Genomic DNA, 27,109 nt, shown 5'->3' with positions numbered 1-27,109 from the left:
TCATGGAATTTACTTAAGCTTTCGACTATACAACACACCAATCATTGTTCTACTTCATGTTTAAACTAGCACAAAATAATCTTCCCAAATGTACTTATGTGCCTGAACACTAAATATATTTATTTGCAGAAACCCCTGACATTTCAAGTGCCCTCTGAGCTCTCTTGAGCTAAATTTATCTCTTATTCTCCCTTTTGGAGAGAAGATTCTTTAAATGCTCTAGCACCCCTCATCTTTCAGGGCTTACCATTCACAGGACTTCTCTGAGATGCTGGATTATCGTTATCATTACTATGATCATCATTAGTATGATTTCTATGTCCTAATCCATTTCAAAAATAGTTATTGTGCATACTCTATGTATCAGGTCCTGTTTCAGACATGAGGATACATCAGTGAACTAAATAGACCCAAATCCCTGACCTACTAATGCTGCCGTAGGCTACACGCGCATCTTCAATGACCAGAGTGCCTTATTTTTCTCACAGGTTCTTTGTCACTCCATTCTACCCAAAGCCTCGTTATTTGAGAACAAACAAATCAACTGCAACAAAAAGCTTTCAAATATGTAATAATTGCCACAGCATAGTTTTCTGGCTGTAAGTGATTATTGTTTGTTTTGAACTCTTATGCCATTTTTGAGAAAACCTGCTCCCGTGCTACAAGCAGAACTTCTTTTTCATATTTGAATATCATAGAAAATGAGTGATCATATTAAGGGAGTCTGTTACTCAAACTCTTGTCCTCATTTTTGGTAGAAAAGGAGAAAAATCTACTCTTCAGATCTTGATAGGTTGTGCGTAGTTCTTTTGAGTGAAAAATGAGTGTGCTCTAACGATACTCCTGAAATGCAGATTTATTGATTTCATTTAATAGACTTTCTGTCAATGATTAATATGGCCTGACTACCTCTGCAAAGCATTGCTGTATGCAGAACTGTCATTAGTGTGCTATGAAGGTCAAAGCAAAGAAGGCTGGATCCTGTTTTACCTTCCAAGTTTAAAGATGCAATGCAAGGAAGCGTAAAGAAAATAAACAAACAACAATAACAAAAACCACTCTGACCTGAAACAAATTGAGACAAGCTTAATGTCAGTGGCCTCCTACAGAGGCATTAGGGAGAGCAGACTCTGCACTAGAGTAGAGCTTCTTTTATTCCACAGCTGTTTACTGAACACCTACTGTATACCAGGCACTGTTCCAGATACTTGAAAAGAAATGATGAACAGAAAAGTTAAAGATCCCTGTGGACGTGGCTTGGTGGAACTATGCAAATAAGTTTCAGAGTGACAGTCCAATGGACTTAAGCTTTGAATTCTGGCTCTGCCACTTGCTAGGTCTATCTTAGTGCCACTGAACTGCAGCTTATCAGTTTGTAAAATGTAGATAAATGTCCCCTGTACTTATAAGTGGGCTGTGAGAAAAAAATTGTGTGGGTAAAGTGCCTGTTGACACATAGCAGGCACTCAATAAATATTTGCTTCCAAAAGCAAATGGTGCCGAATGATGTGTCCAGCTGTATATTATTTGGTTCCAGATCCCAAAGTAATGCTAGAATAACAGAGTTTGTGGCTTTTATTCTTTTCCACAAGGGCCATTTTTTTTCTAATTACTTTACAGAGTCAGTATAATTCTATTAGCAGGCTGAAAGCAATCTGCTGGGAAGTTGGTGACTTTGGCTCACTAAATGACAGACAGGAAGACAGGAACATCAAGCATTCACATGTGGTGGGGTCCTGACAGCTGTGGAGTTGGGAAAGGAGTGCAGCGCTCTTTGCATCATCAATTGGGTCCATCTCACTTTCATCAGTCTGCAATCAGATACAGCTATGAGGTGATCAGCTGTTTCATCTTAGCAGCTAATAAACAGCCTAATTCTCTCTTCCCCTTTTGTAAAAGTGAGCAAGTATTCTGCTTCCACTATCGCAAATCAGGCTTTTGTTACAATTAGGCCAATCATATTATACATTTCTAAATTCAGTTTGGTAATTTTGTTTACTTTTTAAATCCCTGTTTTTTTAAAGATAATTTGATTTAGTTTTCTCAACACTTGAAGTCAATTATCACTAATTAATTCTATTTAGTAAAGTTATGTTAATGCTTCACTGTAATGTTTAATTGGTTTTGTTTGAACCCTACTATATGCTGATTCTATTTGATTTTCCTTGGCCTTTAAAAAAAATCAGTGGTAGCACATTCCTGGGCAACTTCTAAGAGTATTTTTCAGCTGCCCTTTTAAATTTCTAATCCTGCTATTATCATAGACCTTTATGATTTTATTGGAACCATTATAAAAATTTAATAGCCTGATTAGTAACTATAATCCCAAATTATATAAAAAACTACCCTTTACATATACAGAACTATATTGCAGCATATCACTTTTCTCAAAAAGAACCATACTATCTACTTTTCATGATATATTTGATTAATATATCAAATATTTAAGCTTGGTATTTTCAGACTACAGAACTAGTATTTGAAATGAGCCTTGACTCTGTGTACTTCCATTTATTAATTGAAATATGAACTGTGCATCTAATTGTTACATAGGAATGGTAATTAATGAACTATGTACTTTCATTTATTAATATGTCTGAAGATTAGAGTAAACCACTTACTCTTAATGTAATTTCAGTTCCAGCATTTTGTGACATGCCATTTCAGTTCCTTGATAATAATGCAAAATATAAAATACATATACTGACTCAATTCTGAGATTAATTTGATTGTTTTCATTCAAAGTGATAAATGCTATTAAAATACACAAATAAGTGAAGTATGGGCAAGAACACAGCATTATAATAGTATTAGAGTCATGCCACTTATTGCATCTCATTTCAAGGCTAATCTACTACAAATTTCAAAATTATATTTGTCCATAGAAATTATGGATACTGCTTGCCACATGCAAAATAAAAATAGAAAACAAATGGTATTCTCTTTGCTCCAGAAACACACTCGTTTGGTGAATATTCAAGTGGAAACATCTGCGCAAACCCAGGAAGCGTCACTCTATAAAGCCCAATAAATTCTAGAATGGGATTTTCCTAGAGACTCTCAGAGTTACTGCCACTTAATCATGATTAACTCTTTATGTGAAGATAGATAGCATTTTGTAAAGCAGGTAGTTTGGGGAAAGGCCTTTTTAAAGTCCTTGATTACATCCCATTGGAGCTGGAGGGGCCTAAGTTACTAGAACCCCATTGTCAATCTATGCCTATAGAAATCCTGCCAGCAGCCTGCAGGAAAGAATGCAAAGTGGGTGGATGGTCTGGCAAAAGCCTAGGACAAATGCAGGGAGAGAAAAAGTAACCTCTTCTCTCAACAGTCTTAGCCTCTCCACCGAAAGTCCTTTTGGCTTGCTGCTGTAAACACACTTCCTGGGAGAAGTTCAGGTTGTGGTTGGTTCTTCCCCACATTGATTGAATGTTCAATTTGTTATTAGTATAGCAAATTTGCCAATTTATCATATAAGCCATGGGTAAAACACAAACCCCCATGTAAACACTGATGTTAAGGCGTTTACTTTTGTAAATTGTTACTGTCCTCAAGAACTGACTATTTACTGAATAACAAGGTCAAAGTTTATGTAGTGATGTAGAATTTAAGGGGAATCTGTGGAATTATGGAGATTAAGATTTGAATCTGGGCTCTGCTGTTTCTAATTGTTTTGTTATATCTCCTTTGTATTCCAAGCCTATTATTCTTTAAAATAACAGTGGTGATATTTCTGAGGATTTCTTGAGTTAATGAGACAATGGAGTTTGGCAAAGTGCTAAGAATTTAGTAAGTTAGTATTTAATAGACTTATCTCACTTATCAAGTGGGAGAACTAAAAGTATTTTATAGATAAAAGCCAAAGAGTATCCCTAAAATTAAATTGTTCCATACTAAATAATCCAGGTAGATTATAGAAAACAACTATAATCAGTTAGATTCTGGCTTTTATCTACTGATTTGAAATCATATAAATGCAAATGAGCAGGAAAAATATATTTATCATTGGTAGTTCTCCCAATAATTTTAATGTCCCATTATAACTCCTGGAATTTAATTAGTGAAAATCTTAAATTTAACGGGGATCATAAAATGAATACTTACATTAGCAAGTATGCTTATGACACTGTAATTAAAATTAAAAGACAAAAGAAGTATATAAATAGGGCACTACTTATCAAATGTTATAGATTAAAATTTGCAGGAAATATCACACTAAAACTTTATTAGGTGCTAATTATATTGTATATATTCTTCTAGAAACTTCTTTCCTAAATTTCATAAAGTAAATTTTGATACAGTACTATAATTATATATCTGTTAAGTAGTATAACTGTACTATGTAGATGTGTGGTGATCTCATTAATAAGGTCATGCAGTTGGTCAACTATAAGGTAAAAAAGAGGTAAGTCTGAGGCACATTTGTTCAATGACTATAAATTGGTTAAAGTCTGAAACTTGCCTTGTTAAATGATCCAGTTTATGAAGGTCAAGGCACAGCATTCAAGAAATATATCATATAAATTACTTCAATACCTTTAATTTACATATATCCAGTTCAACAGACAGAAAGAGTTTACAGCAAATCATTTAACTTCTTGGTTGTGATTTTCCATATGAATAGGATTGTGCACTAATAATTCTATTACTAGCCCAGAATGGCACATCTTCACCCAATGGACCAAGGACTTGGAATGCTGTGTCTATTAGATTGAGAATATTTTTTGACAAGGAAATCAGTACCTCAGAAGAGAGTGTGATTCTATATTTATATAGAATACTATACATTAGAATATGCTGTTGTATATTATAATATGTACATTCCATACTGTATATTATAATATGCTTCATAGTATGGAGTTATTTGGGGGTAAACTATGAACCAAGAGTTACAAAATTAAAACAATGAAGGAATGACTCAGGATTGTAGATGATTTCAATACAGAGAGGAAGGGTGGCATAGTTTGATAATATGAAATTCAAAGCTAGAAAATTTTAGGGAGGAGAAAGGGAGAACACTTAATTCACCTGTTATATCAGGTGCTACAGGATAGTTGTGGAAAGAAAACAGATACTACTTCAGAGGCTACTGGCGATTTAGTGTCATTATGAGAGAATTGGTTTTTATTCAGAGCAAGAAGCAGCAGTAAGGTTCAGAAGACAGGTTTAAGACAAAGGTTATTTTGCTGATGATTGATCTTGGAATTCCCAGGGATTCCTTCTTCAAATAAACGTATTTAAAAAAATAATTTCACTGATTAAAAAATTTTTCCACTACTTCCAAAAATTTATTTATTTAAGGTAGCTTATAACTACTCATGAAATACAGAAAGATAAAATAAATTAGCAAAATGAAGCCAAAAAAAAAAAGCAAAATGGAAGAGTAGAAACAGGTTTGCAGTCAAAAGCCATATAATCTCGTAAATTTGCTAGAGATCACTCAGAAAGTAGGCTATGACTTTATTCAACAGCAGCATAAAGTAAAATAACAAACAAAAAAATCAGTTACCTTATGATTCACTACTGATTAGCTGAAATAAAAATAAAGCTGTTTCATGTATATGATGGAGCTTTGATTTGCAATTGGATTAATATGTGATTTCACTAACAAAAGTGTTTGATAGTTCACTAAATTTCAAATAGCCCATTGGATATTTGTATTACTTTTACAATAGCTATGAATATGAAAAACAGCTTCACAATTCTGCTATTGTTAAGTACTTTAGAGAAATACCTATCACTCTCTGTCAAAACGGGATAAAGAAATAACTGCCTTTGCCTTTACATTCTGTTCTACATAGTTGCCTGTCTAAATAACTTTCTTTATAATTGTTTAACAACATTTAATTTATAAAACCATGAAATAATTATTAGGCTTGAAATGCATTGCAGGGGTATATACACCACATAGGCAACTCAAGCCCTGCTGTAAAAATGTTTCTCCTTAGTATAGTTCCTATTTCCAGCAAACTGCCAATGAATTTCTACAGTCATGTTTTCCAAATCGAAAATATGTGAATCATGACATCTTGTCAGTTTTATTTTTCAGACAATACATTCTTTTTAGAGCTTTCCTAGTTCTATGTTATTAATGTTGGAAGTTAGAAGTCATGACATTTCCTTCTACTGTACAGAATAGTGACAGCCGAATTATTTCTGCTCCTTAGTTCTCCAAAGCATCATTGTTAACATTACCTTTGAGATACTCTGTAGTACTGAATTATGGAATGGTTATTATCAGGGGAAAAAAGTATCGGGCAGATTAAGATCAGCACTTTAAAAGGAATTGTCAAGGCTTTATTTTTACTAAGTATATCTTAACCTAAAATTAAATCCAAAGAGTTAGGATACAGGTAGGTATTCTAATAATTAATTTCAATGTACATGTGTTACTAAAGTTTTTCAGTATATAGTATTATCAAGATAAAAAAGATAGTAGCGTTACTAGTTCAGGGATTCATATGGCATTAACAAGGTAATAGTACTCTCCATCGTTTATAAGACTTGGTGTGTGTTATTACATGCAAAGTCCATGGAAGTCATGTCCATGTCTAGTTATGGTTACAAGAAAAGGAGACTGCTATGGTTTAAATCAGGGGTGTTCAATCTTTTGGCCTCCCTGGGCCACACTGGAAGAATTGTCTTGGGCCACACATAAAATACACTAACTGATATGGTTTGGTTCTGTGTCCTGACACAAATCTCATCGTATTGTAATCTTCATGTGTTGAGGGAGGGATCTGGTGGGAGGTGATTGAATCACGGGGGCAGTTTCCTCCATGTTGTTTTCATGATAGTGAGTGAGTTCTCACGAGATCTGATGGTTTAAAAGTGTTTGGCAGTTTCCCCCACCCTCCCCCTCTCTCCTGCCACCTTGTGAAGAAGGTGCTTGCTTCCCCTTTGTTTTCTGCTGTGATTATAAGTTTCCTGAGGTCTCCCCATCCATACAGAACTGTGAGTCAATTAAACCTCTTTCTTTATAAATTACCCAGTCTCAGGTAGTTCTTTATAGCAGTGTGAAAATGGACTAATACACTAACACTAATGTTAGCAGATGAGCAAAAAAAAAAAAAAAAAAAAAAAAAGCCAAAAAACCTCATGTTGCTTTAAGAAAGTTTAACAATTTATGTTGGGCCACATGTGGCCCATAGGCTGCAGGTTGAACAAGCTTGGTTTAAATATTGTACCCCCTCAAAGATTCATGTTGAAGTGTAATCTCCAGAGCAACAATATTAAAACGTGAGACCTTTAGGAAATGATTAGGTCATGGATTTACGACCCTATACAAAGTCTTGAGGAACTAGCTAGGCCTTTTATTGTCCGTCTGAGGGCCATGTGAGGACACAGCACTAGTCCCTCCTGGACAACACAGAGTTCAAGATGCCATCTTGGAAGCAGAGACGGGTTCCTTACCAGACATTAAGCCTGCCAGTCCCTTGATCTTCGACCTCCTAGCCTCCAGAGTTGTGAGAAATAAATTTTTGTTCTTTATAATTTACCCAATCTCAGGTTTCTGTTATAGCAGCACTAACTGACTAAGACGCTTTCTAGGAAATCTCCTTAAGTACTTGAAACACCCAGAGATTAAGTTACATTATTGCACAATTTTATAGTGTAGAAAATATAAAGGATATGATTTCTAACATATATTAGTCACCTACTCTGTGCCACAAATTGTGGGAGCTGTTTTCAAATACATCTCATTTAAGAAAAACATAAATAGGAGGTCTTAGGAAATATCAATTCATATGTTTATAGATTGAAAGAAGACAATTTTAACCTTTAGTAATATAATTAATATCCAGAAGTGGCTATTACTACATAAATTATAGACATTACTTTAGAGGGAAAATGAATAATTTACTCTAGAATATTCTTATAGCATTAATAATAATCATGAAGTAGTATCTTTATTAAAACTAAATCCAGGCTCAAGAATGAATCCTGATAAGTTAGACAATAAATGTTCTAAAATGTATAGATAATCTTTCCTTAAGAATTGCTTCACCAGCCATAGAGTAAATCATAACAGCTTACTGCCTATGGGAAAACCACCTTCCATGGATATCAGATGCAGCTCTCTCCCTTTCTGTCCCTCTTCTTACTAGAAGCGTCCCAGTTTTATAAACATCTATCCATTCTACTATTATCCTTCCTCCACAATTGCCTGTTACCCTGCCAGGGCTACCTATTTACTATAATTCTAATAGAGCATGACTATGTGATGTTTATGAAGTCAGTACAAATGATTAACAAACATATTTTGAAAAAATGGTTTATAAGTTAAGGCATTAAAAAAATTAAAACTATGGCTCTGAAAATCCTGGTGCAACAGAGGTAAAAGCACATAAAGTGTTCAAGGTTGGAAAAGTCAGACTGGGAGAGGAGGGAAGACAGCCTGCCTGGCTGATATGTTTTGGAAGAAGGCAGTGACAACAGGATACTTATTCTTTTCTGTTTTGGCAACTTCCAGGAATAAATTGCTAGAAACTACTCATCAGAACAGCAGGAACATATCAAGGGGTGAGAAGCAGAGGCATCCTTTTTCTATCAGAACAGAACCAACGCCATGTAGTTCTATATGGCTTCTATCTCAGTAGGACCAAGAGTCATCAGTCCCTTTACTCTTCCTGACAGTTTTTCAACCTACTGTAAGATGCAGAAACATCTTTAACAAGAGACATTTCTACTTACATAAAAACAAAGATCTTAGAGGTCTCATATCTGGTGGCATGCCATAGTGATTAGAAGCGCATACTTTAAAATCATGCCATCTGTACTTGAATACTATGCTAATAACAAACTGTAACTTCTGGCAAAGAATGTGTATTAGTCCATTTCTTTTCATTGTTATGAAGAACTATCTGAGACTGAGTAATTTATAAAGAAAAGAGGTTTAACCCACTCACAGTTCCACATGATGGGAAGTCCTCAGGATACTTAAAATCATTGCAGAAAGCAAAAGGTAGGGCCAGGCAAGTCTTACATGGAGGCAGGAGAAAGAGCGAGCAAGAAAGAGGAAAGTGTGACACTTTTAAGTGTCACTCACTATCATGAAAGTGTGACACTTTTAAGTCATCAGATCCATGAGACTCACTATCATGAGAAGAGCATGGGGGAAACTGTTCTCATGATCCAATCACCTCCCACCAGGTCCCACCCTTGATAAGTGGGGATTAAAATTTCACATGAGATTTGGGTGAGGACACAGAGCCAAAGCATGTAAGTTTGTAATTTTTATAAACTTCAATTTTATTATCCATAAAATGGGGGCCTTAATAGTAACCAATATAGTTAAAGTATATATAGGGTCATTATAACTACAGTATCTATCTCATAGAACTGTCATGAACGTAAAGACAGATTACATGCTGGACAAGTTTTAAGCAGCTAACAGTGCTAGCAGGATTGTGCTTACTGCTAAAGTACTAATAGAGTTGATAAGTCAGCACAGACCAATGATCAATCTCTAACCTTTAACCAATTTGATAGAACATGGCTGGTTAGAAGATATGAATAAAGGGAAGAGAATTTGTAAAAGGGGCCCTGTTGAGGGAGTATCAAGAGCCAGTGGAGGAAGGCAGAGGACTATTAGGACAAACTATATAATTTTGACTCCAAGTTTTGTTAATCATAGATGGACATTCAAAAAATCTTGATGATGATGTCTGTACTATGCAAACATGTCCAAGAACAGCTTAAGAGAGGCATTTCTATTTCATTGGAAAACTGGTACTTATTTTAGCACAGTCAATTTTATTATAAGACCCTTGTTCCCAAAAGATGTATTTATCTAGGTAACACCAGTACAAAAGATTATTAACATCTGCAATTTTTACTCTCCTAAATCATCACCTTTGGGCAATTTTGATGCTTATTAACACTGACACAGCTGGAGTGCAGGAGCAGAGAAAATTGAAACTAAAGCCACTTAATTTGTGGCTTATCATTAGCTTCCTGTAAAGATTGGCAGGGGACGAGGTAGACATTATTGATCAATACAGGCTTTATCTGTGTACTTTATTTTCCTATTTGCATCCTCCAATAGAAAGAAAGTAACCTTATATTTCCCAGTGTTTCTCACATACATTCTGTCAAAATTCCGGTTTTCTGGCTCATTCTAGACCAGATCAAAATGAATGGACAGAAAATCTGTATTTTTAACAAGCACACTAATATAAGACACACTGATTCATCCTAAATAAATCCAAGTAAGATTAATTCTGCATATTCAATGAGAATGCTGCTCTATGACATATGACACAAAGTATTGAAGTAGCTCTTAATCTGGCCAAGGATACATATGCCTTAGTTGCCAAAATGATGATCTGTATTAGGATAGTGCAGAAAGGAACTAAATATATTTTTTTAAAAGCACGTGGTAATAGAGTATCAGGTAGCAGCATTCTGTAGATTAAAAGCCAATCATTCCCAAAAATAGCTTTCTCTTTTATATATACTTCAATGCAGAAGGTTGATTTAATGTAAAACTCAAAATAAAAGTTGTATCATAATAATAAAAATACTACCTCTATCTTTATATGTTTTAACATATGTAAATAGGTAGACTATATATTCCTCTACTCTTATATTTCTGAAACTAGAGAAGACAGATTAAAAAAGGAAAACATTACATTTCAAATAATTTAAGATTTGAAAAGAACATTACCTGCATGGAAGACCAGGTTTTACTTTTTACATGGTGTGACCTTATACAAGTAATTTATGCACTTGGAAGTTGTATTCCTATTATAAAATGTAATAAGTTCTGAACACTTCACTGGAATGTAAAAGCATAAAGAAATGTAAGGTAGTAATATTTGGCAGAGACATGACACTTTGCAAAGGTATAGGGGCCACTACTCTAAATGACATATGTAATTTCTGTAGTTTACAAAAGATGAGTTTTTGATGTTTGTGATGACTCTTAGACATTTTACCATGAGGCAGGATGAGGTACATGCACAATATAATAATGATGATCCTTGCTATTAAGTATTTGAAAGGAACTTGCTTAGTATTCAGAAAAAAAAATCCAGGTTTCTCTTTTCTCAGGTTTCAAAAGAATTGCTTATGTGAAAGATGCTTTGTCAACATGAAGACAGCTAGATTTAAAAGTCGTTACCATTTATTCCCCAGTCTGTAAGATACAGTACAGGGTTCACATATATATATACATATATATGTGCATTTGTATATGTGTGTATATATATATACTATGTATACACACAGCACATACATTTATGAATTTAATTTCAATAAATTCTAACTTCAGACTGATTAAAATCCTTGGATAAAAGAGAAACTGGAACAAAAGGAAGAGAATGTCTAATTTGACTCCACATGGTATAAAGAAGTCATAATGAAATTCCCACTGCAAACTCCTTCTTCACATAAAGCCAGATTTCGCCTGATCTTGTGTAACTTTATTTCTTTAGAAAAATATTATTTTAATTTACAAATAATAATTGTACATATTCATGGAGTACATAGTGATGCTTTGAATATAGTGATCAGATCAGGGTAATTCCCAAATCCATCATGTCAAACACTTTTCATTTCTTTGTGTTGAGAACATTCAATATCCTCCTTCTAGCTATTTGAAACTACATAATATATTATTGTTATTTATAGTCATCCTACAGTGCTATAGAACACTAGATGCCTTTCTTAATCGAGAGAACATCTTTATCTTTGAGGATAGTGAAACGTGAAAACAATAATTTGTTCTAACATAAGTGCACAGCATGAAACAGATTTTAAAACACTTTTTTGGTTCATTTTCCTATTTATAACTGATTCTGACAGGAATCATTAGAGCTCTTAAAATCCATCTTTTAATTGTTTAGTGTTTATTGAGTGATCACAAAAAGACTATGCTCTATATTTTGGGCTTTTTAATTATTTCTTGGTATTTCCAACCTAGATGTTCTATAGAATCTAAAATTCAACATCTAGAACTAAGAGGTATCTCTGACCCAGTACTTTAAGTTCAAGTCTGTCACCCAGAAATGCAACTGAAGTAGTATTGTGTTAATTCTTTGTCTATTTTACTTACATACACTCCAGTCACAGTGAACCCGTAAACTTTCTAAAATGTGCCAAGTTCTGGTATGTCTCTGGGATGCTGAGTATGCTGTTACCTCTGATTATAATGGCCACCTCACCTGACACACTAAGATAATTTCTACTGGCTCTTTGCATCTATTAGGAAATCTTTCTTCATTCTTCCCATGGATGCTCTTTAATATAAGTCAAGGTGCCAATATGTGTGAGATAGTAAGCCAGCTACATGGGTATCTCTGGAATGTATGGAAATCTAGCACTAATCCTTAGCCAGGGTAAGAACAAAGTCTTCGGAAACCACAATTCCTCCCACATATGCTGTTGGTTCATAATCTAGAGGTGATTTTTGAGTGACTAACAAAGGACTCTAGAGAGCTGTGCCTCGAAGCATCTCAGATCCCTCATGTCTTTGTGGATTCTTTCTTTTACTATAACATTTTCTTTGCCTTTTTTAAAGCCTTGCAAAGGGTCTGTCTGTTCTTTCAACCATCAGCTTTGTGTAATCTCTGTAGTGGGTTTCTTCCATGAGACCGTGGAACACACATTTTCTACATCTGGAGTCTGCACCTAGTATATGCTGAAGAAAAATAGTAAAATATTCATCTCTTTTGTTGATTGGTTATTCTGAAATTGCAAACTTGCCTCTTAGAAGTTGTTTAAAAGATTGTTAATTTATACCCTTAAAAAAAGTAAACATACTATAGATATACACATCATCTCATTATAAGGTATTTCATGGTGAAACAGACAACAAAGTCATTTTAAGTTGTAATAGTCCATTACCTTTATCTAAAAATATTTCCATTTTATATTGGTGGTCATAGAAACACGCTGCACCCACTTAGTCAATTAATGTCCTGTTGTTTGGACTATTTACTATAATGTTATGCATGTTTGCATTCTTTGCTATTTTTAGTATACTGGAGAACATACAGAAGAACATTGCTTATGAAATTTACTAAATAAATGATAATATTCATTTGTTAATTTATTACAAAAGTTTAAGCTAAAGATGTTCAAGTAATGCTGACACAATGCTACCAGGGCTGCATTCTGTATCACAATTCTGCTATATGTTTTTTCTTCATCTTAATTACTTTTTCAAAAACTGGCAGATAACTCATTGATATCTGTTAGTCTGTTCTCACATTGCTATAAAGAAATACCTGAGAATGGGCAATTGATAAATTAAAGAGGTTTAATTGGCTCACAGTTCTGCAGGCCGTACAGGGAGCATGGCTGGAGAGACCTCAGGAGACTTTCCAGTATGGTGAAAGGTGAAAGGGAAGCAGGAACATCTTACATGGCCAGAGCAGGGGAAAGATAAAGGAGTGGGAGGTGCTACACAATTTTAAACAACCAGATCTTGCCATAACTCACTCTCGCCAGGACAACACCAAGGGGGATGGTGTTAAACCATGAGAAACCACCCCCCATGATCTAATAACCTCACACCAGGCTCCACCTCCAAAATTGGGGATTACAATTCAAAATGAGATTGGGGTAGGGACACAAATCCAAACCCTATCAATTATAATATCTGTTTTACTCCTTTAACTTGCTATGTCCACACTCACACAAGCATATAAAACCATCTGTAAAATTCTAAGTTCATTGCTTAAATTTTCAAGGTTTTTTTCTCACTCTACACCCTGAAAATAATTATTTTTATTGACATGTTTCTTCTGGCAATGCTTGAGCATATTTAATCTTGCTCATATTTTCCCCAGAAGTTTCTGAAGAATATTTTTTAGTTTGAATATCTGCAAATAAAAATAGCTTCTTTCCTGGTAAAGCTTGCTGCTTTGTTTTTATTCCATCATCTCCTAGCCAAATGTTTGTGTGAGCAAGCCTAGAGCAATACCATTCTAATGAGCAATAAAAACAGACATGTAACCAAGAAAGTGGTGTGGCATTTCTTGGAAATAAATGCAAACTCTGGGGGAGCTAAAAAGCTAGTTTTAATTATTTAGGATTACAGCTAGGGATCAACTAAAAGTTGGTCAAGCCCCTTCATTGCTTACTTTGATGCTCAAGATACTATTTCTTATCTGAACCTGCACAGTCTGGGGTGAGGTGACTCATGCTTCTCTGAATTTAAATCTCCTAGGAAGTAATTAGCCATTGCTGCCATGCCTATCATCATTAGTGATTAATTCTGTCACAGATAAAATCTGCTTGGGAGACAGGGCATGAAGAGAGGGGGATTGTGCAAATCTGTTCAATTTGGTTTTACAATTTCGTGATGTTGAATTTTGAAATGGTTGTGTTATTAAAATATGCAAGGAATCAGGGACTAACCTCCTAATGAATGTGCTATATTCTAAAAAATCCCATCTGTCAGACAGTTGTTTGAAATCGTGGAAGCTTTTCTTCCGTGTAATAAAGGTATATCAAATCTTTGTTAAATCTTGGTATACTTGAAAGAGATAAAAGATAAAAAACTAACATTTAATGAGCACCAACCATGTGCTAGGCACTGTACAGAATTTTTTTTTATTAAATATCTTAAAAGCTCTATAAAGAAGATATTATTTGCATTTTAGATGTGTGAAAACTGAGTTAAATACTAGGCTTGCAATTAAGTTGTAGTGTCTACTTTTAATTCATTTCGATGAGGCTCCAAAGCCCATGCTTTTTTGCTTACAGGACGCAGCCTTCCCAGTTCTAAACTGTTTGTTCTGTTGCAGTAATAGCATAATACCCCTTAAGCACTATTATTTCTTTAGATAAGTGAGTTTGTTGTTATATTTTGAAGAACATGGGACTAATCTTCTACTCACTTCTCTTGGTGGCCTTGACAATACAGTGGAGGACTTCACTTTCTGGCTTCAAGGCATTAGAGGTGTTTGCTAAGACTTACGTTAGAGTGGAACTGGTAAAGTAGGATGATGGAGTTGGGGCCTGGGAAGCCCCAGAAAAGGGCATATATGTAGTTACCATCTAGGCATTGGGTATAGATTGTGTTGCATGAACAGTCTGGTTTGGCTTGAGTTCCCTCTTTACATTTTCTCAGATGGACCCATTAATTGACCAAATTTCCACAGTAACGAATGAAAATAAGGTATTAGTAATAGTGTTAGGGGCAGAGATATAATGATGAACAAGATCTGGCCTTACCTCCCAAGATGCTTTGATCTAGTGAAAGCATACATACTGACAACTAAATAAGCAATTTACAAAATAGGATTAGAAGAGCTAGGACAGGGTGGTTAAGCACAGGATACCACAAAAACCCTTGAGTCAGAGATTTAGTTGAGAGGAAAGTGGTATCAGGTAAGTCTTCCAGAAGGAACAAGCTAAGCAGAGCATTGACATTTAGCCAGGAAATATAGTGGAGTCCGTGTATGTTCAAGGTAAAGACAGAAGCCCTGAGGAGAGCAAGAGTGGAAAGAGATTATGAGACAAAACAAAGGAGCACATAGAAAAAAAACAACATATAAGAGAGATGAGGCTTTAGAAGACAAACCAAAAGTTATGTTAAGGAGAGAGGAATAGCTTATGAGAAAAATGTGATGCTACTTAGAGATATTCAGGTTGGAAGATAAAATGACCAAATTTTCATTTAAAAATGCTCACTGCTATTTTGGAGCCATATCAGAACTGGGAGGAAGAGGAGGTCCACCTGATGTGTGGAGACTTCTGTAAGGGTCTGTGTGTGAGACAGATGACGGTGGCCTATAGCAGTTGACGCCAAGTGTTGCATGCCAGATAAATACAGACATTGAGAGTCAGCATTTACCAATTTTTATAGCATTTTGACAAAGGAGGTATCATTTTGAGTATATTACTACAAGATTTTTGAAAATTATGAGTCTGTGATAGATTAGGGAAAAAATTTGCTGTTTCATCATAGACATTAGGAGAAGCACTGACCTACACCAGGTGGACAGTAGTAGCTATGTGGAGAAATACACATATTCAAGAGGTTTTCAAACAAACACAAAGTCTCAATGTTTAATTAGATGTAGACGGTAAGGGAGGGGAACACTGGTCACAGCTGATACATGTGGCAGAGTGCTTTTTTAATGGTATTTGTATCTATAACATCCTTTTTCCTTTCTTCGAGTAACTGGCTTGGCTTTCCTTTAGGGACCTACCCTTTCTCCACAAGCAGTCCATGTTGTCTGGGAATGCATTATGTCACATGGGTTAAGTCAATGAGTTCGTCATTCACTGGCTGGCATGAACACATTATCCAGAGATTGGCTAGGAAGGGCACATGATCCATATCAAACCCACAAGGGTCAGCAAGATTCTATTCAGAAAGGTGAGTTTGAGTTATTAGAGAAGTGGATCTGAGAGCTGTCATGTAAATCTGACTCTGCCAGGGGACAGTAGGAAGAGTCTGAGAACTGAGGCAATCCAATGAAAACTGAAGGGAAGAGATTATCAAATGAGCCCTGAATCAAGTTGGCCTAGAGACAGTCCTCCCTGTGAGGTGTTCTTTTATGTAAACCAATGCATTCCCTTTCTTGCTGAAGCCAGATTGAGTTAGATCTGTCAGTTGAAACCAACAGTCCTTAGTGGTGTTTCTGGCCCAGAGAGAGGAGGATAAGGTTATTGAAGACTATCATAAGCCTAATTTGGGATTTATCCTCATGTTTTATTAAGGTCTTTTAAAAATTACGTGTCTGCTAGACAAATGTTTGGGTCTGGAGCTTAGGGATGATATTTAGGCAGGAGAGTCATCAAGAGATGGATTTAAGTCATGGGTATAAAAGAGACTTCCCAAGAGGAGTGGAAGAAAGAAGAAAATGTTCTAACGATAGAACCAATAGGAATAGTGGAACAGGACAATCAACATTAAGACATATCAATTATATAACTAAAATATAAGGATAAAAAATGAAGTCTCAGGCATCCAAGAAAAAGTAAGACACCTTCAAGGAGGGAAATTTGGATGGATTCAGATTTCTTTCTACAGGAGAATAAAGGAAGAATGTGCAACAATGACTAACGTTCTGAGGCAAAGAAAGATCCAAACATAAAGATGATACATATTCTCAAGTTTGAAATACCCCACAAAACTTTCAAGTCATTGGGTCATTTTTAGAAAAAAATCTTGAGGACAAAAACTGAGATTTATAAATATAGGTCTCGTAAATAGAGAAGAAATAGGAAATAAAGTGTTTGGTGATCTGAATGCATTTCAATATTTAATTTAGACTAAACTGCTATGGAAATTATAATTTCAGAACAAAATGTAAACGTTGCAAATCCTGGCAAGTAAAACTAAAATAAGAAACAAAAACTGGGGCGGAGTATGTTACCAGGCAGAAATGTAAGTCAGCTATTCACTTTATCATTCATGTATAATATGCATTACTGTCAAAAATTGAAATGTGCTACTAAGGAAAAATACAATAATGCCAAACACTTAATGACTTTCATCATCATTTTCTTGAACCTTAGAACAACCTTTTAGGAACTAATATCTCTTTTGCAAAGAGATAGATATATAAAAAATTTAGGAAGTCCTTCGATTCACTTCACTTTTTTTCTTCTGTTAAATTCAAGTAAAGTTCAATGTTATTTTAAAATAGTATCCATGTTATAATTTCTTTCTTTCTTTCTTTCTTTCTTTCTTTCTTTCTTTCTTTCTTTCTTTCTTTCTTTCTTTCTTTCTTTCTTTCTTTCTTTCTTTCTTTCCTTCCTTCCTTCCTTCCTTCCTTCCTTCCTTCCTTCCTTCCTTCCTTCCTTCCTTCCTTCCTTCCTTCCTTCCTTCTTTCTTTCTTTCTCTCTTTCTTTCTTTCCTTTCTTTCTTTCTTTTTTGAGAGGGAGTCTCGCCCTGTTGCCCAGGCTGGGTGCAGTGGTGCAATCTTGGCTGCAAGCTCCGCTTCCCGGGTCCACGCCATTCTCCTGCCTCAGCCTCCAGAGTAGCTGGGACTACAGGCATCTGCCACCAGGCCTGGCTAATTTTTTGTATTTTTAGTAGAGACGGGGTTTCACAGTGTTAGCCAGGATGGTCTCGATCTCCTGACCTCGTGATCCGTCCACCTCGGCCTCTCAAAGTGCTGGGATTAGAGGCGTGAACCACCGCACCCGGCTATAATTTCATTTTTTTAAAAGTTAATTCTTCCTAGGAGTCTATCCATTCATCCCCAGCATCACTTTCCTTACTTACAGTTTCATGTTATCATTTAGCTGTTAAATGGGACGTATAAGTAGTCCAATTTCACTTGGCTTTTCTAAGGATTAAATGAGATGACAGATGTGAAATGCTTAGAAAATTATTGGTGGAGTCTTATTTATATGTTAAATGTTATTCTTTTATCTGTATATCCATTCTCGCACTTGTATTTATGCAAAGAAATGCCTGGAATACTGTTAACCAAAAGTCAATACTGGGTTATTTCTGCCTGATACGGTTTGAGCAATGTGTTCATTTCTGTAATTCTGTGCTTGACTGTACTGCTTAAATTTTAATAATTAGCACATAACGTGCTTCCAAAATAAAAGTTATTATTCTGAAATACATAACACTTTGAAGACCTAATAATGTAAACAGTTGATTTTTCATTGTGTTCTCCTGTGTTTTCCATACTTGGAGATATATTTTTCCTCAGATTTTGCTTATATGAATTACACCATATCCCAGCAACCTCTTTGTACTACTTTGCTATCACATCTGTGCAAGATATTGAAAGAGGAGGTGTTTTAATACTATCTGATTTACTATCTGGAGTCTATGTTTACATTTATGAAAATGATTTAAAGGTTTAGAAAAATAAACCACTTAGTTCTAGCAAAAAGGAAAAAAATAGATGATACACACTTTTCTGGAAACTGAAGAAACAAGCACACAACAGGAGACTATTCTTAAATGTAAAAATATGCATAACAGCTCTGGAAATGAAGTTTCTCGTAGTTCAAAATACTACAAGAAAGACAAACATGACTTTATTTTGATGTAAAATATGTGAATTTATGTATATGTTGCCTAAGGGATGAGAGATTATTTCCGCTAAAATATCTCTTAAAATGAAAGAACATTGTAAGTGGAAATCTTAGTTTGTCTTCTGAAGAGATTTTGTGTCTCTAGAGTGTGCTGGCCACCTGTGTTATCTTACACCTTTTGAATAAAATGACAAAGAGTGAATCTGGAGGCAAATTGCTTTCACCTACCATTTTCCTAATCAATATTTGAAATGCAACCATATTATCCATTGATAACACTGATAACATCAATGTTCACATCTAAATTATTTCCAAATCCTTGGTGTTTCCTGCCACATTTTACTTCTCTTAACAATCCTTTCCTCTTTATTCTCATTTCTCCTGCGTTTTCTGTTAAAAAAATGACAACAATAATAATAATAATAATAAAAATGCTCACCTGTTTGCTAATTTTCTTTTATGCTGATTTTAGTCACTTATATGCTGCTTTTAGTGGCTCATCAAAACACTATTACTGAAATGGTATTGAAAAAACATTAAATGTTTTTTATTTTTTGGAAAGATGTTTTTTCCTCCAAAACTATAATCTCTACTTTTCCTTTCTGCTCAGATCCTTAAGTCTCACAGTCCAGTCTTCAGAATGCTATTGCTTGACCCTTTTGAGACTAAATCAGTCCTTTCCTTCTTTACATTCTCTAGCTATGAACAAGCTTTTTAAAATTATTTCAGGTGGGCATGGTGGCTCATGCCTGTAATTCCAGCACTTTGGGAGGTCAAGTAGGGTGGATTGCTTGAGCTCAGGAGTTCAACACCAGCATAAGCAACATGGCAAAACCCCATCTCTACAGAAAAATTAGCCAGGCATGGTGGTGCAGGCCTGTAGTCCCAGCTACTCAGGAGGCTGAAGTGGGAGGATCACCTGAACCCAGGAGGCAGAGGTTGCAGTGAACCAAAATTGTGCCACTGCATTCCAGCCTGGGTGACAAAGTGAGACCCTGTTTAAAAAATAAAATAAAAAACAAAAATTATTTCATCTAGGGCCAAACACATCTATGCAGAAATATGAAATAAATGATAAATATATTCAACTTTCAGAAAATGTCCTATGTATAACTAGATGCTCTGAAGGTGAAGAACCATTTAAGGACACAGATAACACCAAAGCATTTTTATCCAGGAATTATGTTAATAAAAATATCATTAAGCAAAGCAGAATAAAGAAAGATACAATACTTCATGGAAGCTTAGACATATGGCCTCTGTGTTAGGGAGGCTAATAAATAGACTTTATTTAGTCTGCTTAGCCCACTTGCATCTCTGCCAAACCATACCTAGTTTAAAATGATGTCCAGAGAATTATTTAACAGACAGGGGCAGGACTCCACAGATGAAGCAATTTCACATACAACATATACAAGTGGCAGACACATATACACATTTTACTTTGTCTTTAGGTCTTTCATCTGCTGGTTAAGTACTCTCCAAAATTAGGAACAGTATATCGCAATAAATAGACAAATGGATGTTGAACAGGATCAGATACTTGATTCTATACCTAATTTTGCTACTATCTTCCTGTGTAAGCTTAAACAAATCACAACTTCACTGGGTCTTGAATGACTTTATCAAGAAAATAACCAAATTTGAATAATGAATACTAAAGTCCTTTTCAAAACTGTCTTTGAATCCATAACACATATATTGCATTTTTTAAAATAATAAAATGATACTATAGTAAATACTGAAATGTAATGAGGACTAATAAAGTTTTTAGTTCCTATTCAATAATTTCTAGCAGCTATATAATACTTTGTTAGAGTACTCTCAGATGTAGAATAACAGTTTGTAATGATAACCTTCAGAATTAACTGAAAGTTTATCTCAAGAATTCAGAAGCCATGCAATGCTAAGTGTTTATTGCCATTGCCTTTTTTCCATTTATTCTTGTATTTTATAAGCACATACTAGCTATTAATACAAGTCACAACTGAACAAACTTCCAGTTGTTACTATGCTTTTATTTGCTTTCATATTTTTTGGCATAAAAAACACCATACAGTTTCCCACTATAGAGAGGACAAGGGAAAGGTAACATTTTACAGATTTCTAATTTCCTTTTAAACATTTGTCAGTATTACTTTGACATATAAAGCAAAAATTCCAAGTGGTAACAGATCCCAAATTATCAATACATATTATAGTATACATTATCTCTTTAATTGGAAAAATTATGGTTAGGCTTCAATTTATATGCTCATTCTTTAATTTTAAAATGTTTGAAATGAATACAAATGATATATATTAGCATTATTAAAGACCAGTTCTAAAATCTAATAAATGTTTTTTAAAGGTCATGTAACACCAAATTTTAAAGTGGTTCCTATGTTTCGAGATTAAAGACTCATTTTTGGATAAATGATATAGATTATCTGGAAATGCAATTGAGCTCTTTATGTTTCTTATATTTCCCCTGGTATCTACAACCAGCAAAACTGGCAAGTGCTTATGTTTGCTGCTTTTATAAAGCTGCTCTAAAGAATCTCATGAAATTGCAATTCAAAACCATTTGGGATGTTTCAACAAGGCATCTCATCGATTACAGAGTTGCACCTTTTGCCCAACTTTCAATGATTCCACAGAGTTGAATCTGAAGATTTTTCTTTCTTCATTTCCTTTTTTTGACACACTAATAGATGTCATTTATTCCTAAACCTGAATTTTTTTCAATTAGGTCATATACCAATCTTAATATCTCATTGAAAGGTAATTTATCATATACTCTCAAAAAACAATTTAAAGAACATTAGCAAAATGATTTTTTTACATTAAGATCCTTCTTTTCTATGACTCATTAAGCCACATAATGTTGTAACTTTCTCTCTTCATTAACTGATTACTTGTAAAACTCCCTAACGGTTTCAAAAGGTTTACAAGGGCTGCCTTATATTTCTATATTTGATTTTTAAGACCAGGACAATCTTTGCATTAATATTTTGCTTCAGAATGCAGTTACCTCAGAGTGTCTCCTATTACCTCAAGGTAACAGGAAAGTATAATCACAATGGTATTATTCTTTAATGATCAAAGCATTCTCTTGTACATAATTCCACCAAGGTGGCAATATTGAGTCTCCTGTTGTGCTTCAGGAAAAAGCATTCCTTTCCCATAGAACCTTTCAAAGTGGTCACTGCAAGTACTTCAGTTGATGCAAGTAGACAAAATAAAATACCTAATACACATTCTAAGTAGTTCGTTCTGTTTTTCAAGGCTACATTATTCTCAAGAGATAGTAATGACTAGTGTCAACTCCAGAGTTGACAGAACACTTTCTATAATGATATTAATAACGATAAACTTTTGTCATGCCAAACACTGATCTAAGTTTTTAAAAAAATATATTAACTCATTTAAATATCCTAACAAACCAGTTTGATATTTGTAGTTATTAATCTCATTTACAAGTAAAACAATTCAAGGACAGAAAAGTTACATAATTCTGATAACAGCTGAGAAAGTAGAAGTTTGAACCCAAATATTTTGACCCAGAAGTGGCTGCTCTAATTACTGTAATAGGATACAGCAACTATGTGGCTATAAAGTTCTGGTAGAATCAGTGGAGTTGTTGGTATAGAGCTTACTCTTGAGGGGTGCATCTGAGCATGTCAGATAGGTGGGTTCTGATTTTTCTATGATTACTATTGGGCAGGTTTAGTTAAAAGTTTCAAACGTAAGTGCCCAACATGTGGTTTTCAACCAACTAAGGGTTAGAATCCTCAAGTTCCAATATCTTAGTGTCACATCTGATATTACATATTTTGTGTGGGGGGGAATGAAGGCAGTGTTTTTGTTCTTTGTCATTTTGTTTGTATTTTGAACCCAAATACAGGCTCATAGTTTATATATGTTGGCAAATTTAGGTTGTAAAGATGAGAAAGCCTCACTAGAAACTACACAACTCACTGGGCCAGCAAGCCTCCTCTCTGACTAACATACCTAGTGGCAAACGGTGCACATGTCATATGTAAAACTCTGATACTCTAGAAAACTCTGAAATGTAAGGTAATCTTTCTTTGTAAACCTCTCCTTGACATTTGAATTTTATTTTGTTGGTGATTATCTATGTAGTTTTCTCACTTGTAAAACTCCCTGACATGGTTTTGAAAGGGTTTGCAAGGAATGTGTTATATGATATTTCTATATTTGATTTTAAGATGTTCCACAGTTTAGAAGATAATGACATAGGTGTTGGTTATCATTATGTAACTTTCTTCCGAAATTCTTTCTGTGTCTCATGTGACTGTTTCCTCTCCACAGGGACGTCATAAGTTTTTAAGGTGAAGGTCCATGTTACTATTTGTTTTAGATTTGCTCACTTTTAGAGCTTGGAACACAGTAAACAGGTAATCAAGGAATGTTGACTCTTTACTGCTGCCTCATGCAAAGTAAGGTAGTAATCTCTTTATAACTTCATTCTTATACATCCTTGCATTTTTGTATATCTTAAAGACAGATTTTCATAAAAGGATAAATACAGTAAACTTTTGGGGGGATAATTATACATTTTAGAATAAAACAGTTAATAAAAATGTTTTAATGAAACATTTGTCACAATTTTTCATCTATGAAATGACTGTCTCACTCTAACAATAATAAATTGATTAAAATACAACTCTGCCAGCATTTTATCATTATAGAAAAGAGAGTTTAGCATTCTCATAGAAAATTGAAGGGAACAGAATTTTTTAAATTTCTGCCTTAATGTTCTAATTACAGTATCAATAAGAATCTAATACCTAATCTATTGATTCTGTCAACTTTACTTTCAAAATACATCCAGATTCTCAGTACTCTTCTCCTCCAGCTCCTATTCAGCTTCAGCTGCAATCAACTTTTTTGCCCTTGTACCCATCTCTAAATATATGTCCCTATGGCCCACTACATTGATTTCATGACCACATTTTTTCATAGGTAATAACCTTTAACTTGGAAACATCACTACAGAGTACACAGGATAATATAAAAGATTACCAATGAATATTAATGCTGTTACTTCACATTAAAGATCCAAAATAATGAATCCTACATAGAAAAATGCTTATTTTAAACCATCTATTATTTTATATCGACATATGATCTGAAATCATTACACTATGAATATTAAATGTGAATTTTTGAAATCAATGTTCCATAAATTGAAACAATGTAGAAATAAAATGTGTTCTAAAAAAGAATTATAAAATAAAACAGAACACTACTGCTTTACAACTGAAGACACTTAAACATAAATGTTATTACATATTTCTCCAGGGAGAATAATAATTCTTAAATAGTTCTGTTAAATTTATCAGATTAATTTGTAACCAGTGGATGCCAAAGTAACAGAAATCTTTTAATGGTATGATGATTCTCCCTTTTAGCCAGGATGAAAATAGATATTCTTTCTTATTCTCTGCTTATATACCATCCCTATGTTACCTCAATTCTTCCTCTGGAATATTAAGCACATCTTTATTTTCCACTACAAATGTATCTACTACCCTATGGTAAACTTATTACCACACACTTGGACCATTAAAATAACTTCCTAAGAGGTTTAATGTCATTCTATCACTCCCGATCCAAACTGACCTTTTTATCACTACCGATTTATCTTCCTAAAATCCTGTTGGATTTGTTAACAACCTAAACTGTTGCCTCTGCCATTCAAGGCCTTCCCAATTTGCCTTTTTAACCTTGTCCATCATGAATACTTGTATGAGACCAGTTTTATGTGTCAACTTGGCTAATTTACAGTGCCCAGTTATTCAATCAAATTCTAATCTAGGTGTTGCTGTTAACTTATTTCATAGATACGATTAACATCTCTAATCAGTTCACTTTATGTGAAGGAGATTATCCTGGATAATCTGGATGGGCCAGATCCAATGAATGGAATGGCTCTAAGAACAGAACTGAGGGACGGAACTGACGTTTGCCTGAAAAAAAAAATTCCACTATTTCAGTCACTGTTGTAGCACTAACTCCTTTATGTCTATAACAACTCAAGTGATAAATTACTATTGTTACTATTCCTATTTATTGATGAATAATCATAGACATAGAAAGGTTAAGCAATTTTCTCAAAGTCACACAGTAAACAAGTGTTGGGGTCATGACATAAACCAAGGAATCTAGCTCTAGAGTCTGTATTATTTTTTCTATTGTGTCATGCTACTTTCTGTGGTCATGGATTTGGTCTTCAAGTGGCATATTCTATAACAAGAGATACAGAATACCTTGAAAAGTAACTCTACTATGAAGTCAGCTTAAAAAGTGCCACAAACAAAGGAATTCAGAAAAAAACTAACATTTTTCAAATGAATTGACTGCTACTTTGTACACATAAAATATACATTATCACTCATGAGGCTATATTAGAATAGACAAAACCATCCTGCCCTTCCATATTGTACTGGTCCCAGTCTGGGAAGATGTTTCTGTACCCTCTACTTCCTGTAGAATGTCTTAAAATTGTTACGCACCTGTGACTTGGCACAGGCAACTTTTCCATGTAGACAAGCAGAATGATTGGCAGACTTAAATGTAGATCTAATTATAATATAACCTTTTAATCTTTTATAAAGCTGTTTCTCAAAATGAGGCATATCAGTCACATAAAAATAATAGTGATGGTTTAAACTGGTACATATAATTCCACTATGATTGATAATATCAAAAACTGAGCATGCACTTTAAAAATCACAGTAGCTTTCCAGATTAAAATTTTTTTCAGTGTAGACTTCATATAGTGTATCAATAGCTAATATGAACAATATCTGTGAAATGATGGATAACAAACAAATTTTTCTCATTCAGTTAACTAAACTTTTCATGCTAAATTAGGACAATCAACTTTTATGTTAAGTTTATAGAAAAATTCATAAGTACTGTAGTGATTTCAAGTATAATATGTTTATACAGAAAATATTTCCGATTTCTTTGCTGGTAAGTTAGCAAGAAAAAGACAAGAGATGGTGCACTCTCCAAATTCACTGCTGAGCAACAGCTCTGGAAGAACTTCTTCTAGATAGGCTCTTAAATGTTTCTTCCTTCTGATTCAGACTAAGATAAGAACCCTAGATGTTTCCTACCACATACTGTTAATTTTCTCCTCAATAAACATTCTTTAATTTTTCCTGAAATAATTGCTATGCCTAATCTCACTGTATCCCAGTGTATACTTTACTAATCCATAAACGCTTAAGTTCTCTTATATAGTTTTGTTTTCCCCTATTCCATCTCCAAGTTCAGTTGCTTTTAAATTTGACTCTAATATTTCCAATCCCCTCTTTAACTCGTATCTGTCTCTTCCAAATTTTGACTCAAATTTCTCTGAAAATTATTACAAGTTTGATGATCATTAACTACAAAATAGCATCTTTCTTTAAAGTCCCTGTTGTAAACTGAATTCACTCATTTTTTTCAACAACAAATGAAATCTTTAGACACAGAGTATAGATTAATGTTTCCAGTTCTCTATTAAAATGCAGCAACTTGAACAAAATAATTTTTAAAATGCACCTTTTTGTGTGCTTTATAAAAATAATTTAGGGTGGGTAGAGTGGCTTATGCCTGTAATCCCAGCACTTTGGGAGGCTGAGGCAGGTGGACCACTTGAGGTCAGGAGTTTGAGACCAGCCTGGCCAACACGGTGAAATCCCATTTCTATTAAAAATACAAAAATTAGCTGGGCATGGTAGCATGTGCCTATAATTCCAGCTACTCCAGAGGCTGAAGTGGGAGAATCACTTGAACCCAGGAGATGGAGGTTGCAGTGAGCCAAGATCTCCCCAGTGCACTCCAGCCTGGCTTACAGAGCACGTCTTCATCTCAATAAAATAAAAATTTAAACTTTGTTCTTTTTTCTTGAATGATAATTACATTTATGAAAATTGCAGCTCATTTCTCTCATTTGCAGGTTTTTATATTTAGGTCGTGTAATATAACATTAAAATATTTTTAAAGAAAGCTAATTTGTTAGTGGTTTGAGTTTCTACAGGCCACGATATTGCAAATATTTTTAACAATAACCATCACTTGAAGAAAACACGTTTGACTTAAATAGTAATTTTAAAGAATATACTTTTAAAAAGAGAAACTATTC

The 27,109-nt window shown here is 34.4% G+C and overlaps 1 protein-coding gene across 20 annotated transcripts in view; it reads right to left on the bottom strand.

Annotated features, from left to right (window-relative positions):
- The window catches only part of GULP1 (GULP PTB domain containing engulfment adaptor 1), a 306,186-nt gene that overhangs the window by 87,407 nt on the left and 191,670 nt on the right, over positions 1-27,109 (bottom strand). The gene's annotated exons all lie outside the window — the stretch shown is intronic.

This window comes from Macaca fascicularis, chromosome 12, assembly GCF_037993035.2.
Source record: "Macaca fascicularis isolate 582-1 chromosome 12, T2T-MFA8v1.1".
Classification (NCBI taxonomy): domain Eukaryota; kingdom Metazoa; phylum Chordata; class Mammalia; order Primates; family Cercopithecidae; genus Macaca; species Macaca fascicularis.
Note: the sequence above shows the minus strand (reverse complement) of the source record. Positions and strands in the feature narration are given on the sequence as shown.